At 34.4% G+C, this 19,020-nt stretch overlaps 1 protein-coding gene across 1 annotated transcript in view; it reads left to right on the forward strand.

Annotated features, from left to right (window-relative positions):
• The window catches only part of LOC124539322 (facilitated trehalose transporter Tret1-like), a 61,682-nt gene that overhangs the window by 30,793 nt on the left and 11,869 nt on the right, over nucleotides 1-19,020 (forward strand). The gene's annotated exons all lie outside the window — the stretch shown is intronic.

Genomic DNA, 19,020 nt, shown 5'->3' on the forward strand with positions numbered 1-19,020 from the left:
ATACAGTAGGCATGTCCGCCATTTTGTGCGCGTATCACTAGCTGGGAGGTTTGTAATTAAATTCGGCTCAGCTTCATCCTTTGACAGCGTTTATCCTCTGTATTGATAATTCCGGCCTCACGTTATACATCGCACACCATTGCCCCGATTCCATTTATTTAGGGTCGATGATGTTTGTCTTGTTCCCCCATCCCTCCTCATCCCCTCTCCTCGTTAATGTTTTAATATACCATGTTTTTGCGAAACATTCTTATTTATTTCTGTCTTCCTGTCGTCATGGCTACTTCCACAATAAACAAACTTCTCGTGATATATCTATACTTCTATAATAATATTATAAATGTGAAAGTGACTCTGTCTATCTGTCTGTCTTTCACTGCCAAACCACTGAACAAAATTTGGCAAAATTTGGTATGAACCAAACTTGAACTTCAAGAAAGGATAAAGAATACTTTTTGCCTTACACCTGACGATTATAAGTGCCCATTACTACCCATAAACATTGGTGCTGTTAGAAATATTAGCCACTCCTTACATCGCCAAAGTACTACCAACCTTGGGTATTATGTCCCTTATGGCTTTGCATACTACCACCAAGTATAATATTGACCCATCGTCAAATGTCTATAAGAAAAATAATGTATAAATAATATTTGTTAAGAACTATTTAAGTAATTTTATTCTTACTTTCACGTCTTCTCAGGAATTATCGACTCGCACTTTTTAGGATACGTTCATACTCAGCAATCTGTCTTGAAATATAAGATTATCCCAATCAATAACTTGTAAATAATTAAAATTTTGGTGGTAGGGCTTTGTGCGAGCCCGTCTGGGTAGGTACCACCCACTCATCAATTATTCTACCGCCAAATAACAATACTCAGTATTGTTGTGTTCCGGTCTGAAGGGTGAGTGAGCCAGTGTAACTACAGGCACAAGGGACATAACATCTTGGTTCCCAAGGTTAATGGCACATTGACGATGTAAGGAATAGTTAATATTAAGTACAGCGTCATTGTCTATGGGCGATGGTGACCACTTACCATCAGGTGGCCCATATGCTCGTCCGCCAACCTATACCATAAAAAACAATAATAATACTTGGTTAAATTTCAATGACATTGATAGTTTGTTTATATAGTAAATATATGTAGATATACCCGTACGGTACTGATGTACGTTTAAAAGGATACCTTCTACCGTTTTGGATTCGCACGGATGGACTTATAATCTACATAAAACGTTTATATTGAATGATAATCTTTAAAAAAAAAGTTGTATTTTTCGGCCATAAGCTCTTGCTAAGCCTATGCACAGATATATCAGCCAAATCAATCAAAAGTCAATAATAAAGGCTTAGAAGTGGGTACTGGCCTATATATACCAACACTCTAAATTTACTTGTAAAGTAATTCAGTCTGAGTAGTCACCACCCATACATCAGATATTCTACCCCCAGTGTTCTAAGGACATAAAATCTTAATTCCCAAGGTAGATCCATATGCTCCGCCAATATATGCACATAAAAATCCATTTTTTATTTATATATCATACGATTGAATAATACGCGCTATGTATTAACGATTCCAAATGCATTATAACACATGCTTAAGTATAGCTTATCTAATAATTGATTGTGTAAAGATTGATCTAAGAAAACATTCGAGATGAAACTTAACCTAATTCCAATCGAGTTACTGCAGTAACTTGGTTAATATTTCGCCTTGTCCCTTTGTCAGAACTGGGTCAAGTCTCGTATTAACATAACCTAAATCTTTAGGTTCGACTTTCGTCTAGCCGAGTTATTGAATGACATTTTTTCTCTGTTACAGCAGAATTTATTTGCGGTCCAATTCATTGTAAACTTACTTTAAACCGCCGAGATGGCCCAGTGGTTAGAATACGTACACCATAACCGATGATTGCGGGTTCAAATCCAGGCGAACACCACTGAATTTTCATGTGCTTCATTTGTGTTTATAATTCATCGCGTGCTCGGCGGTGATGGAAAACATCGTAGGGAAACCTGCATGTGTCTAACTTCAACTTGTGAAACCACCAATCCGCATTGAAGCAGCGTGGTGGAAAATGCTCCTAAAGTTTTCTTCTAAGGGAGAGAAAACCTTAGCCCATCCATAGAAAATTTACAGGCTGTTATATTTCCGAAGGTTTTTATTATGGTTACCGAGTTCTATAATATCCCTGTAACAAACATCCAATTTGCTTAAATATATTTTTGTACAAAATAATAAAACACACACTGACATAACATTATTTAAGCTATGGTGTTAAAGATATACATACACTTTCATTCAATATAAAGCCACACAGTCCACAATAATAACTATATAAACAAGTCCTAACAATGTTTTAGTTAATTATGTTACAAGAAATAAACAATTAAGTAAGCTCCGCCTGACAGTCAGACTTGCGAACAATAAATGAACGTTGGAAATGATTAATTCAGTCTGTTTGTGACGCATTATTAATTACCACTTGAGACTTACAGACAGCGCACATTGCAGATTTCTAACGTGAAAATTCTTGGAGTTTTAAAGGGTTAAGGTTTGACCACGTATACAACAACAACATCCTGTAAATTCCCACTGCTGGGCCTCCTCTCCCTTTGAGGAGAAGGTTTGCAACATATTCCACCACGCTGTTCCAATGCGGATTGGTGGAATACACATGTGGCAAAATTTCTATGAAATTTGTCACATGCAGGTTTCCTCACGTAGTTTTCCTACACCGCTTAGCACCAGATGAATCATAAAGACAAATTAAGCACACGAAACAGCCGTGCTTGCCTGGGTTTGAACCCGCAAACATCGGTTAAGATGCACGCGTTCTAACCACTGGGCCATTTCGACTCACTGACCAATTCGCTCGTATTTTAGGGTGTCGGTTGTCATTTGTAAAGGGACAAGATAGCCTTTGTCCTTTCTTTTAGTTCAAGTTTGCTTTATTCCAAATTTCACCAAATTCGGTTGATCGGTTTGGTCGTGTAAGAGCGACATACAAATATACAGAGTTACTTTCACATTTATAATATAATAATATAAATCGAAGTAGGTTTATTCATTTTTTGAATCGTCATTTTACAGCTTAGAATTTTATTTTAAGTTATCAAATTATAATACCAATTATTCCGAACCACCAAGTACATCATATCATTTTTTTTTATTAACAATAGGCTATTTGATTGATTTTTAAAATCCATTTAATATTATTTAGTAGAGGTTAAGGAACCCAGTAAAAGTTGATTTTTTTATTTCTAGTACATATTTGTCGAAAAATATCATATTAAAAATTCCATATTTAAATAACGCGCGAAAACGCTCCTTGAACAATATGGCGCTGCAATGGGGTCGGTGACGTCACTTTGCTGTATTTTAATCTGTGGTACATATAGTAGAAAAGCAAGGTTTACTAGAAAGTGACTTCATCATAAGCCCGGCCAATCAGGAGCGTTTTGTGTCACGTGACAAACGTTTGAAAAAATGCATTTTTATTTATTGATTTTTGAATAAATTAAGTATTTCCTTTAAGTTTCGTTAGTAAATAACCATTTTTAAACTCATAATATACACTGATTACAATAATTCACAATTTATTTTTCGCAATGTCAAATAGCCTATTTTAGTAGCACAGTAATAATAGAAATACATTACTGTACTACTGTGCACATTATTGATTTTTATTTAAAAAGTTTTACATATCTTTATATTTATTGCATTTATAGGATTTTCATTTGAATATAATACAATTTTTGTATATAACAGTTCCTGTTCGAATTTATTCAACAATATGATTTATGATGAGAAAATTATAAAATTTCCCATTCATTGAAATATCTTATACCCAAAACGTGTTCCATTGTTACCACGAGAGATTTGCCAGCTCGCTGAGTAGGGTTAAGCCGACCAGGGAGTTGAGACTGCATCAATTATTTATACAATATTTCCAAACTTCTGCTGATATTGACAGTATCTTGGAGAAATAATTATTTAAGATACATTCAAACTCAATGATATTCTAATAAACAGATATGTTATATCCATACTAAACAACAGAAAAAAGTGTGCCGCGCCGGAGACCGTTTACTTTTACATTTCGTTAAAAGTAAAAAGGATAGTAAAAACAAACACTGTTAAATACGCATTTATTTAATGTCCAATACTACTTAATACGCTTCACTTTAATTTACGATATATAAATTTGTCTCATAACACATTACATATTCTATCATACATTACATTTAAACTTAGTACATTACATATTTGTTACTGCGAACCAATATACGAAACACTTGAATTAATATACGTTTGATTTATTTATTATACTTTAATCGCAATTTCACAAATTATCAACACAATCACAATCATTAGAAATATTCGACCTATTTTATAAAAAAATAAATGATACCCAACACTAGTTTTACTTATATCCAAAATTCCGCTCCTGCGATGTTCTCTTCACTAGAGCGCCGAAGTAAAAGTGCGCTTCCCATCCGTCAATCACTTGAAGAAAGATTGCTGCAGGTGTCGCCACTTGTCGAAACAGGCTAGCCAACTTTGCACCGAATATATTTTTATTAAGTTTTATTTTAAATGGCGACAACATCCGGCCGTCCTGCATACGGATTCGTCCTCGAATACGTCGTGGTTTGATGCAGGAGCTGAGAACATACAACATTATACGGTCAATAAATTTATTACGCACAGTATGTAGTTGCTTTACCAGTGTATACGCTACTGGTATTATAATATGTATTCTACCAGAACTACCGAATGCCGCGTGAAATGTCTTAACGTGTCTGGCTTTATCAATGGTTTGAACTGTATGATGTACCTTATCATCAGTTGTGTATCACCATTAACCCCGAGCCATTCCTTACCAGGGAATTTACACGTTATCCTTGATTTCACGCTACATTTTCGTATGTTCGAAGCGAATACATTAAACCATAACAACAAGAGTAAAAAGAAAATAAAATAATAAATCAGTTATGACATAAATATTACAATCATTAAATCACCTGCAAACAGTAAAACTATTAACTATAGTTTTATTATAAAAGATTACCTCACTTAATTTGACTCGACAACATCCGGTTTATCTTCATTATTTATTTGGATCCATGCTTTCATATTTTCGGCGCACGTTATTCCCGTGTACGGTTTGGTGCTCCTTTCGGATCCTCTCATATCAGCAACTTTATAGCGGTCATGTCCGAGTATTTCTGTTACTTGAAATGGACCTTTATATATAGGCATTAGTTTCGTGCTGCTACCATCATTAGACTGGCTAGGGATTTTAATAACAACTAAGTCGTTAAGTTGATATTTTGTGGCTTCTTTTCGCTTTATATCAAAATATGCTTTTTGTTTTTCTGCTTCTTTCTTTATGTTCTCGTCTACCATTTTTCTTAAGGAAGTTACGTCAACTGAACATTCCACATTTTCGTCGCAATCAATTTTATCATTATCCATTTGAATTCTATATCCAAAGAAAACCTCGCTAGGTACCGCTGCGGTTGTTCTATTTACAGTACTATTTATACCTTGTTGAATTTTCGTAATATGTTCGTCCCACTTACTATTATCAGTATTAGCTCCTAAAGCCCGTAAAGCTTCTAAAATTGTCTGGTTATATCGTTCTACTTGTCCGTTAGAACGAGGCATAGCAGTGGCAATAATATGACGTCTTATATTTTTATCATTACAATATTTTGTAAATAATTTAGATGTAAAAGCACTACCTGCGTCACATATAAGGCGTTTTGGATTACCGAATACTTTGAAAATTTTGTCTAGCTCATTAACTACAATTTTACTCTTTGTATTTTTCACCGGTACAATAAAAACAAACTTTGTGAAAGAATCAACTATTACTAAAAGGTATAAGTTTTGTTTAGTAGATTTTACAAAAGGACCCAAATGATCCAAATGAAGAGTGTGGAATGGCATAGCATATTTCGGAATTGGATACAATTTTCCAGGTTTTTTACCGTGTACATTTTTATAGTAAATACAATTTAAACAATTTTTAATATATTTTTGCACAGTTCTTTTTAGCTTAGGAAACCAATATTTCGAACGAATTCGTTCTACCGTCTTGTCAACTGCAAAATGACCTATATCATCATGGTTTATACGAATTATTTGCCAGATGCACAACTTTGGTACAACCCATCGCCTACCATATTCTGTTCTACGAAACACTTTATTACCTAATAATTCATATTCTTGAAAAATACGCTTATTAGTTTCGGCCTCACCTGACCTTAAAATATCCCTAATACTACATATATTGGGATCTTGTAATTGAACCGCTAAAAGCCAATCACTTTCAGTTATAGTCATAACCTTATCTATGGATTCTAAATTATCTTTCCCGATCGGGTTTCGGCTTAATGCATCGACATGCTGCATTTGAGAACCTGCTTTATGAACAATATCGAAAGTAAATTCTTGAGTTTGTAAAACCCATCTACTAATACGTGGTATAATATTTTGTTTCGTTAAGGCATAGCGAACGGCATTGCAATCCGTAACAATTTTAAATGGATAACCCAATAAATAATGACGAAATTTTTGCAAAGCAACTACGATTGCTAAAAGTTCCAATTCAAAGGAATGATATTTCTTTTCTTCTTCAGAGGTTTGGCAACTGTAAAAATATATGGGTTTTTCACCATGTTCTGTACTTTGCACTAATATACAACCTAACCCATCGCGACTTGCGTCCGTGTATAAAATTGTAGGCAATTTGGGATTAAATATATTCAGAGAAACATTATTAACTAATGCATTTTTCAAATTCGTTATAGCTTGTTCTTGTAACGCACCCCACTGCCAAGTTATATTTTTTTTTAATAAACTCGTTAATGGTTTGCATAGTACGGCACAATTTTTTATAAATTTTCTAAAATAATTTATAAGACCTAAAAATTGACGTAATTGATGTATTGTCTTTGGGATAGGAAAATTTTGAATCGCCTTTAGTTTCTTTGAATTAGGTTGTAACCCCGTTTCTGATATTTCATATCCTAAAAAGGTTATATTCTTTCGGAAAAAAGTGCATTTATTTAAATTTATAGTTAAATTATTTTTTTGAAATAAATCTAATACAGTTTCTAACGTAATTATATTTTCTTCAAGTGTTTCTGAAGTTACTAAAATGTCATCCATATAACAAACAACCCTACCAAATCGAAGATTACCTAATACCGTATCCATTAATTTTTGAAAGACCGAAGGTCCGTTACATAGCCCAAATGGCATTCTTATAAAATCATAATGTCCGTCTGGCGTTACAAACGCAGTCTTATGTATAGAATCTGCTTCAATGCCAATTTGATAATAGCCACTTTTTAAATCCAGTGAACTAAAATATTTACACCCTCGTAATCTATCAATAAGGTCTTCAATTATTGGCATTGGGTATTTGTCCTTAACTGTAATTTTATTTAATTGCCTATAATCTATACACAAACGCTTTTCTCCATTAGCTTTATCTACTAGTAACGCGGGGCTCGCATAAGGAGAGTTACTGTAACGTATTATATTATTTTTCAACAATTCATCAATTATTTCACGAGTAATCTTTTTTTCTGATTCGGACATTCTATATGGTCTTTGACAGATAGGTTTATTCGAAGTTAACTCAATACTTAATTTAACAATCGAAGTTTTTCCTAGGGATGACAAATCTTTCGATATACTGCGTGGATACTTATCAAAAATATTCTTTAAAATATCTTTATATTCTTGGCAATTTAAACCAACATTATTAATATCAATATTTGAGACGACAAATGACTGGGCCGGTTGAAATGTTAAAACATTACCTATTCGTGTATACATAATACGTGTATCTTCCGTAAAGTTTCTACCGATTAAAATATCACAACCCGACAATGAATCAATAGCATACAATGTTAGAGGAAGTTCAACTTGATCTACATTAAGAATGGCATTTATAGCATTAGTGACTCTGCTAGTAGTATCGTTTGTAAAACCTTGTAAATTAATTGGGAAATTTAACTGATAAAAGTCTAATTTATTCTTTTTAATCCAATAATAAGTTACTAATGAACAGTCACTGCCCATGTCAAAGAAGGCTTCAGTTTTTACCCCATTTAATATTATTTTTTTGTAAAACTTTTGTTTTACTTCATTACGGACTACCATCTTAACTTCTGCGTCTTTTTCAGGCTTGGGTTTTTGTTTTAATCTACAAGCTAATTCAGTATGACCTAACCGATTACAATAGGAACATTTAACTTTATCGTTGATTGTACATTCGTGCCGTTTATGACCGGCTATGCCACAACGATAACAAAAAATATTTTTATTACTACCCTCTCTTTGAGTATTAACATCCGCTTTATTACTACTATCGTCTTGTAATTTTGATAATTGTTGTGTGTGTCGTAAATTTTGCGGTTTAGAAAAGGAATAACTTTTATACGATAGTTTCTCTGAACTAATATAAATTTTGCCGTGTAAAAATGAAGCTAGATCATCACAATATTTGAAATTACCCGCTTCAGCAGCTGTGCTAATATTCGTGTCCCCGATGGAACCTACTACTATTGAAATAATATCTTGTTCCCTAAATCCTAATTGTAATCGATCAATTTTACCCTTCTGCTCAAAATAGAATTCATACAAGGATTGATTAGGTACCGGCTTTGTATTTATTAATTGATTCAGTAAGACGAACATATTACGTTTGATTTGAAATGTATCTGATAAAGTATTTCGCCACTGTTTCCACCGCCACGTGGTCCAATTAACTTCGTTCTTTTGAAACGAGTCTAACCAAGTTTTGGCAGTGTTTCTCAATTTTTGCAAGGCCTGATATTTCGTCATATTATCTGACCAACCAAATGCCCGAGCATTTGCTTCTACTACGTTAATCCACATGTCTACATTATCTATTAACGGATCAAATTCAGGAACCACTGATGATAAAACAACATTTTGACTCACAGTTTGAGACCTTTTCCGTCGTTTTGTATCCCCTCTGCGACTATCCAGCTCACTACTGTCGCTGGAACAGGAAGAACTCGTAGAACTTGAACTTGGCGTTGCCGCTCTTCGTGATCTCTTATTATATCTCTGCTTCCGGTTACGAGGCATGTTGAAGGCGTAAGCACAGGAACCACTTCTGATAAAAACAAACACTGTTAAATACGCATTTATTTAATGTCCAATACTACTTAATACGCTTCACTTTAATTTACGATATATAAATTTGTCTCATAACACATTACATATTCTATCATACATTACATTTAAACTTAGTACATTACATATTTGTTACTGCGAACCAATATACGAAACACTTGAATTAATATACGTTTGATTTATTTATTATACTTTAATCGCAATTTCACAAATTATCAACACAATCACAATCATTAGAAATATTCGACCTATTTTATAAAAAAATAAATGATACCCAACACTAGTTTTACTTATATCCAAAATTCCGCTCCTGCGATGTTCTCTTCACTAGAGCGCCGAAGTAAAAGTGCGCTTCCCATCCGTCAATCACTTGAAGAAAGATTGCTGCAGGTGTCGCCACTTGTCGAAACAGGCTAGCCAACTTTGCACCGAATATATTTTTATTAAGTTTTATTTTAAATGGCGACAACAATAGCTTGATATAAACAATAAGTAAAAGGGATAACTATATGTTTTAATTACGCAAAACGTATTATTACGTAATTATGATGTATTATAATGTATTACTACGTAAAATGAGTAAAGGCAAACGTCACAATTAGGACGTTTTCTAGTCTTCACTTTTTGCGCGTTAATAACATATCTGTTTACTACAACATCATTGCTCAAACTCAAATTCCTTTATTCAATGTAGAAGCATTACACTTTCGTATTGATGGTCAAATTAAACACCTCCACTGGTTCGGAGACCCTGGTCTGAGAAGACCCGGTTATTTTAGATACTCATGGAAGATTTTGCCTTCAAACCCGGGGGCACAATGCAGTTTTCGTGTGGAACTTGTTGAATCTTGTTGTATCTTTGCACATTTATAAATTTAAGTTTTGAGCCAATATGGAACTATTGTTCATTCTAGTCACAGCACACTTAGTTTGTATTTGTGACCTAAGAGAGTCTAAAGAAGCTTAAAGAGCCGAGATGGCCCAGTGGTTAAAACGCGTGCATTTTAACCGATCACACACACATCCTACATCATCAGCCCTTTTTTGTCCACTGCTGGATATCGGTCTCTCCAAGTGCACGCCGCTGTGGTCTTTCTCCGGCTACTCGCATCCAGCTCCTGGATCTTAAGCGATGATTGTGCTGAATTTGTGTGATAAAATCAAAATAAACTTTATTCAAGTAGACTTTTACTAGCACTTTTGAATCGTCATTTTACAATTAAAGGAAGCTATCATCGGTTCGGAAAGTAGATTCTACCGAGAAGAATCGGCAAGAAACTCAGTAGTTACTCTTTTTCATAATAATTATTTTTCATGATAATTCATCTCGTCCTCTGCTATGAAGGAAAACATCGTGAGGAAACCTGCATGTGTCTAATTTCATAGAAATTCTGCCATATGTGTATTCGACCAACAAGCATTGGAACAGTGTAGTGAAACATGTTCCAAACCTTCTCCTCAAAGATACCTTAACCCAGCAGTGGGAAGTTTACATTTGTTAATGTAAAATGTAATGGAAGCTTAAAATATATACTTTAACATAAAATGAAACGGTCATTTCTCTTCAAACCAACGTTGAATTTGCACGAATAACCCTCGTGGCCCGTCTCCGCGATGACAATGTCATCTGATCCGACCGCACACCGCATTTGTAGCAACCTTTTGTGTTCGTAGCAGAGCGACCGGATTAAATCTAGACGTATCTGCATTGAAACCGTAAGAGCCTCTCTATAACAAATCTTTGAAAATATGATTCGAGTGATTCGTTGGATTTTTGTTTTTATGGTATAGGTTGACGGACCAGCATATGGGCCACCTTATGGTAAATGGTCACCATTAACCATAGACAATGATGCCGTAAGAAATTTAATATGATAGTATAATATAATAATAATAAATATAATAAATATGGGATAACATCACATTAATTACTTTGATCCCAATGTAAGTAGCTTAAGCACTTGTGTTATGGAAATCAGAAGTAATGACGGTACCAAAAACACACAGACCCAAGACAACGTAGAAAACTAATGATAATCTACATCGACTCGACCGGGAATCGAACCCGGGACCTCAGAGTGGCGTACCCATGAAAACCGGTGTACACACCACTCGACCATGGAGGTCGTTAATTATTAAATATTCCTTTAATCGTCAATGCGCCACTAACCTTGGGAACTAAGATATCCCCTGTGCCTGTAGTTACACTGGCTCTCACCCTTCAAACCGGAACACAACAATACTGAGTACTGTTGTTTGGCGGTAGAATATCTGAGGAGTGGGTGGTACCAACCCAGACGGGCTTGCACAAAGCCCTACCACCAAGTATAATTGGATTGGATTGATGATGATGATAGGATAAACTTCAACGTCGAATTTGATTTTAACTTTGCGTAAAGTTATAATATAAAACGTTTTTGATGCACATTCATTTATAAGTTTTATGTTTTAGACGATGAAAATAAAAAATCAAGATTAAATGAAACCGTTTTATATGTTTTGTTTGACATATTATCAAAATCAATATTAAAATGTACTTTATTCAATTAGGCTTTTTCAAGAACTTTTGAATAATTTTACAAGTAATTGAAGCTAACACTGGTTAGAAATGTATCTACCGAGAAAGACCGGCAAGTAATTTAGTAGTTTTTAAATTTTAAATTTTGAAATACAAAGTTACTTTCGATGAGCACAATAACATATTATATGTATAAGTTATTAATTGCTCCACGATTTTTATGATGATTTTATTTTTGCTAATTGTTTAATATTCTCAAAGAAGAAACTAGAATTAAAATTCTTCTCATTATATAATACTAGCTGAACCTGCGGCATTACCTGCGCGAAATTTATAAATGAAATTCCTATAGCATACGAACCGTTATCCCCTTTTCCACCCCTCTAGCGGGTAAAAAAACGTGAAGAGGGGAACGGTTTAACTACATTTATAATATTATACATGTACTATGTTTATATACAAGAACAGGAAATTAACGCCTGTCATGTCAAAAGTCTGAATTAACGGGGAACTGCAAAACTCAGCTATTGTGTAATAATCTGTAAGAATATGATAAAAAGGTATTATTCATTTGTTTTTACGGAGCTGTTCTTTATAGGGTAATATAATGTATATATACCTACATACAATACATTTAATCATTTTCTTTATTAGGATATTGCACTCATGCGTACCCGCGTAGTTATATTATACACTAGCAACCCGCCCCGGCTTTGCACAGGTACAATTCTGATTGTAAATATACTACAGAATTATCAAAGTTATAAATTTCGTAATATTTACCATGTTTTTTATTTTTGTTCGTTGGCGCTCAATATTTCGACATTATCTACGAATGTCTTGTTCACGAGCGTAGATAATGTCGAAATATCGAGCTCCACCGAACGAAAATAAAAAACATGGTAAATATCCCAATATTTACTTTAATAACTTACAACTTTCACAGCTTATTTGTCATTAGAGAATACAAACACCGCGTTTGAAATTATAAGGACAATACACTAAGGATATAAAGATAATTGGATAAGGACTAATGCTGTGTTATTTAAAATCGTTTCGAAAATAAGCCATTATTCTCGTAATAAGTAAAGGATAATAAATGGTTGTCGTGGCCTTTCCCTAAGAGATAGACATATACTGTCGGGGACTTTTGTCAGGGTCTATTTGAGAAGTACGTTACTGTTTTACATTATTATGATCTATCTCTTAAAGTTTGTCCAGCGTTCGCAAAAGACGTCATTCTGGAAAATAAAAATAACCGTTTTCTCTGCTATATTGTGCATGTATAATACTACATTAAAAAACCGCATCAAAATCCGTATAACTTATAAAAGATTTAAGTATACATAGGGACAGACAGCGGTAAGTCACTTTGTTTTATACTATGTAACTAATAAAAGAATGACGATAATGATACTAAAACATAATCTGAAATGCGCTGCATTTCTTGGTACAAGTATTTAAAGTTTAGACATTACAAAAGAAAATACATATTAGTACGAATATAACTTTCGTAAATCGTTCATTGTATAAATTTTCAATGTTTTCGTCGAATGTAACACCACAAGCGATACTATATACATATATCTGTCGCTCTTGACTGACTCGTACGTCAACCGCAGAGTGAGGCGCTTGCCTGGCTCTAGATTTGCGGTACAGACATCAACTAATTTCGTTGTTCATATATACGAATATGTGTCTAATCCTATTTAACGTTAAATATTCATATTATTTATGGGGAAAATATATTTGGTAGATTTCATTACAATAATATATTGTATACTATATCTGCTGAAATGGCCCTGTGGTTAGAACGAATGCATCTTAAACGATGATTGCGGGTTCAAACCCAGGCTAACACCACTATGCATATGTGCTTAATTTGTGTTTATAATTCATCTCGTGCTCGGCGGTAAAGGAAAACATCGTGAGGAAACCTGCGTGTGTCTAATTTCATCGAAATTCTGCCATACGTGGAACAGCGTAGTGGAATATGTTCCAAACCCTCTCCTTAATGGAAGAGGAGGCCTTATCCCAGTAGTGGGAAATTTACAGGCTGTTACTTTACTTTACTTTACTGATTTTAAGTAAGTTTTGTATTTGCATTTGGGTTAAAACCAGTCAACTGCTCTTTCCGATCCTTCTTTATCTTTTCGGATTAACCTACCCTTGACAATAGTATTAAAACTCGTCTGGTTTAATACTTTTGAAAGGACGGAAGTACATACTTTGAATTTTCATTGACAATTGTACAATTTGTATAATAATAATATAATTATTAAATGATAAAGATTTTGATTGACGTATAATTTCGTAATAAGCCGAGATAGTTCATTGTTTAAAAACGTGAATAATAATCAATACATGATACTTAATTTGTATTTATGGTCCATTTAGATGTCGTTGAAAACAACCTACTACATGTACATCAACCGAACTTACTTCGTGGTAGGACTTTGTGCAAGCAAGCCTGTCGGAGGTACCACCCACTCATCAGATATCCTACCGCGAAACAACAGTACTGTGTATTGTTGTGTTCCGGTTTGAAGGGTGAGTGAGCCAGTATAACTACAGGCACAAGGGACGTAACATTTTAGTTCTCAAGGTTGGTGGCGCATTGGCGATGAAAGGAATAGTTGTTTCTCACAGAGCCATTATCTTTGGGCATTGGTGACCACTTACCATCTGCTGGGCCAACATATGCTGAAATAAAAATAAAACTTACATCAACAAATTGATAGAATGTACTTGGACCGTTCACTTCTAAAGTCTTAGCACAACAATGAGAAATTTACAGGCTGTTTACTTTAGCGCGGGATTAGCGCCATCTAGCGACAAAAAGCTTTGATTCTATATACAAATTAGATTATCCTCGCTTAACATATAAAAGTTAAACACTACGGCTTCTGCCAAAGACCTGCTAAGTACGTGTTAGAATTATTAAATTCTGGAGTGTATTCATAAAATACTGTGCAAACGTAATTATAAACGTTTATACGGGAGTTTAGTTAAACATGTTCATTCATTTCATTCATTCATTCATTCTTTTTCTCATGGGTAATTTGATGTTTGAAAGAAGAAGACCGAATAACTAAATAAACCCAAAACAAGATTCCTAGGTAAAGCCATAACAAACATGTTTAACATTTGACCGCGTTTGCGGGGAAGAATCGTCACAAGGTAAATCTTAACCGGTGAATTTTACTTTAAGCCCAGGGCAAGCACTGATTTTTGTGCATTATTTGTAAAGTAAGGCAATAGCATCGTAAGAAAGTTCGCAGGTGATGAATGAAAATCTGAAACGTGTATCAACCAACTTGCATTGGAGCATCGTAGTAGTAAGCTCCAGTCACTTCTCTTCAAAGATGAGACCTATGACCTGAATTGAGACATTGACAATTTACTTGTACATTATATTCGTATTCGACTGCATAGGCTCAGTGGCTTTTTGGGAAGACTGTACATGTTGTTACAATAGTATCTTATCTGGCACATCTATATATGTACATATGTATAAAACAAAATGCTACTTAATGATTAGTCACAAAATCTTAGAAACTGTAACACCTACAAACGTGAAGCTTGACAGGTAGGTTCGTCATGGACCATTGACATCCACTATGAACAGATTTTACGAAACTCCGAAGGGGATAAAACGGAGGTTGGAAGTTGGTGTTTAATAAATTTTGCGCGAATAGTGATTTATATGTAAAACTCCTTCATGTGTCAGATTAAGTGACTTGAAGTGTCGCATAAAGATATATATCCCACATGTGTATACTTCACGCAGAACATGTAAGACTGACGAACCCACAATGAAGTCTAAAATATTTACCTAAATAGAAAACTTGTTCAGAACCGGGTATAGTCTTTAAGGGACATATTCCAATTATAAGGTAAAATAAATCAAGGTGTTTTATAAACAGGGCGTAACTTTTTTTAATTATATTGTTCTGAAACAAATTATATCCGTTAATCAAAAGTTTTGGACTGGCTCTTCATTCCATTATCTTTGTATCATCTGAATTTGTTCCTTTAATGAGGCAAATTTTCAAATCTGTTTGCGTGAAAATTGGGATCTTTCTTTTAACATAAAATGAAAATATTTGGGACACCAGGCAAATATTAGGTTATTGGTGCTGAAAGAAGTATTAAACATCTTTGCACCAAGTGCGACAAATCTTGGGTACTAATTTAAATGTGGCCTTTGTGGTTTCTTTGGATCATTCACGAGAACTCAACAGTACCAAGCATTGCTGTTTTGCGGTAGAGTATCTGATGATCGGATGGTACCACATTACACATTACACAAGGATAGCCAAATATTAATTTCACATAGCGCAGACGCTAGACCAGCATATGTGCAGAAAAGGAAAAAAACGTCATGAATACCTACGAAAATTTCATTAAATCCCGGAATAAAAATTCCGAGAATTCCTGTAACCTTTACATCCAGTAAAACAAGAATCCTTGAAAAACCCCTTTTTAATTATAATATCCCGCTCCAAATTATTAAGAGCGGTAACATCTGCTAAAAGTAACATCGAAAAAGGCTATAATTTTATTAGCCCTTTCCTTAAACAAGAATCTACCGAATATAGTACAATCTTTTTTTATGGTATTGATTGGCGGACGAGCATATGGGCCACCCATAGACAATGACACTGTAAGAAATATTAACTATTCCTTACATCGTCAATGTGCCACCAACCTTGGGAACTAAAATGTTACGTCCCTTGTGCCTGTAGCAGTTACACTGGCTCACTCACCCTTCAAACCGGAACACAACAATACTGAGTACTGTTATTTGGCGGTAGAATAACTGATGAGTGGGTGGTACCTACCCAGACGAGCTTGGATAAAGCCCTACCACCAAGTAATCTTAGGATAATGACTAAGTTACTAGATATCGCCCGCGACTTTGCTCACGTTTAATGGATTGGTCTCCAGGTGCTTATAAGCCTACGACCTTCTCTGGAGTTTAAGCTTGCTTTAAATTTCGTTTAATGGTTTATCCATGCCGTGAAACGATTAAGACTTAGGAACACGTCGCCTGTATCCCAACCTGGATATAGATTGTCTTGCTTGCCGTAATTGTCATTGGATTTGAATCTATGTCCAAATATTTTAAGCTATGAGTTAGACAATAAATTATTATCTAAGCATTGTATGCTTAAATAGGATCATGTTGAAGATTCCATCCGAAACAAGCACGTTTAGCAGGTCTTACGACATTGTCCTTAAACGAGCACGTATTAACAGCAGCAACGGTTTTAACCGCAGTCGGTCGGTTAAGATCACATATAATGTTGCCATTATAATCGAACTAATATTATATTAAAATATAAAATAAGTTCCACGATCTTCACCCAAATTTGCTCGGATTAAATAATCAAGGACATTTCAAACAACGCTAAATTAAGATTGAATTTTGTAAACGGAATTCCGAGTTAACTTTTTAATTATTTAACAGTTGCTAACTTGAAACAAATGATGGTACATTAAAAGTTTGTAAAGCTTGCTGCTAATAATTAATTTCTGTCCAATTAGTAATTACCGTCAAATTTTTACATTTTTAGGCTATAACAATCAAGATGTTTAAAATATGCTATTAATATTTAAGGAATGCAATTAAATATAAAAAAAATGTACCACTAAATCTTATGAGGGAATTGTTACCAAGGTTAAAGATTTGAACCCCAGACTAGGTTATAGAAAAGTTACTAGGTATCTCAGCCCTAAATTTTTCATCAGATACTCTCAGAGTACCATAATTTATGGAAATTGGTAGATTTTAAAACTTGTCGTGTACCGTATTCCATCTTGAAATTTAAGGAACGGGTTTCTAAAACATTTTCGTTCCATTTTGTTATATAAAAAAGATAACATCAGAGCGTCTTCAATGTTATATCTTCATCTTAAAATGTAACGCCATTTACATAGGCGTGCGAGGACGTGACGACGAATTTTATTTTTAACGCCAAGAAAATTATTCTCTTTGTTCGGAAAATGGTTGAGGAATATTTATAGAATAGCGCTTTACGCCTCACAAGAGACTTAACATTAACTCGTATAATGTGTTTGAGATTTAAATACAATTCAAATTATTTATTAATATCTTTATATAAAAATATATAGTATGGTTTTCACTGTCCATGCGGCTAAGGATTTTAGCTTCGGCCGCTTGCATGACACTAACCCTTTGGAAATACTATCGTATTTACCCTCCACCGCGTGGGTAGCCCAAAGTACAGGTGATATGCACTGGGCCTTAAATAAGCATAGTCGCTTCTTATGACACCCACGGATTGAGTTTGGGAGGCTATATTCTAAGCCTGGACCATGACGATTAAAATGAATGTTACTTGTGAGATGACGTCCGACTGAGCGAAATATCACGGTCTCAGCATAACGGCTGTGTTTTCGAAATAATTTTTAATTTTTATTCATTATACTAATTATAATTGAATATTCACAGTAAAGCTTCGGCATGTTTGTTGATTATGCAATACAAAGTATACATTGTACAAAAAGCGTGCTTGTTTTTAAAATCATTAAGAATATTTGCAAGGTGAAAGGAGAAAGAAAAATTAATATCATTAGTAAATCGGAACTATTAAGAAAAATACGGACATAATTACTAGCATTTTATTTATATGTAAGCAATAGCTACAAGCATTTAATTAGTTGTCAATACATAGCATTTTTCGTTTTACAGAGAGTTCGCCAATTAAAATAACGGTACAACGTTGCATCAGTACATCAGCACAATCCCTATGGGCATATATGAACATTTTATATCAAGTGGCCCAATTGCCTTTAAAAGAAATTAAAAAAACTTATCGAATCTTTTGAGTCTCAGAAACTGTCAAAATTAGTTACTATTAAATTAAAGCCTACCTTTTGAGAAGAATATTTAACAGATATTTTGGCAAGTTTTCTTATGATATTTCCTTTTCATATGGACCATTCCAAGCACATTATATAATCGTACACAAATTATGTACTTGAAAGATCCATTTCGCTTAACTGGGTTCGAAATCGCGACTGCTGGTTAAGATATATTCACTTGGTGGTAGAGCTTAGTGCAAGCCCGCCTGGGTAGATACCACCCACTCATTATATATTCTACCGCTAAACAACAGTACGCAATATTGTCGTGTTCCGGTTTGAAGGGTCAGGATCAGGGAGTGAGCCTGTGTAACTACAAGCACAAGGGACATAGCATCTTAGTTCCCAAGGTTGGTAGTGCATTGACGATCTAAGGAATAGTTAATATTTCTTACAGCGTCATTGTCTATGGGT

Source organism: Vanessa cardui, chromosome 22 (genome assembly GCF_905220365.1).
Source record: "Vanessa cardui chromosome 22, ilVanCard2.1, whole genome shotgun sequence".
NCBI classification, from domain to species: domain Eukaryota; kingdom Metazoa; phylum Arthropoda; class Insecta; order Lepidoptera; family Nymphalidae; genus Vanessa; species Vanessa cardui.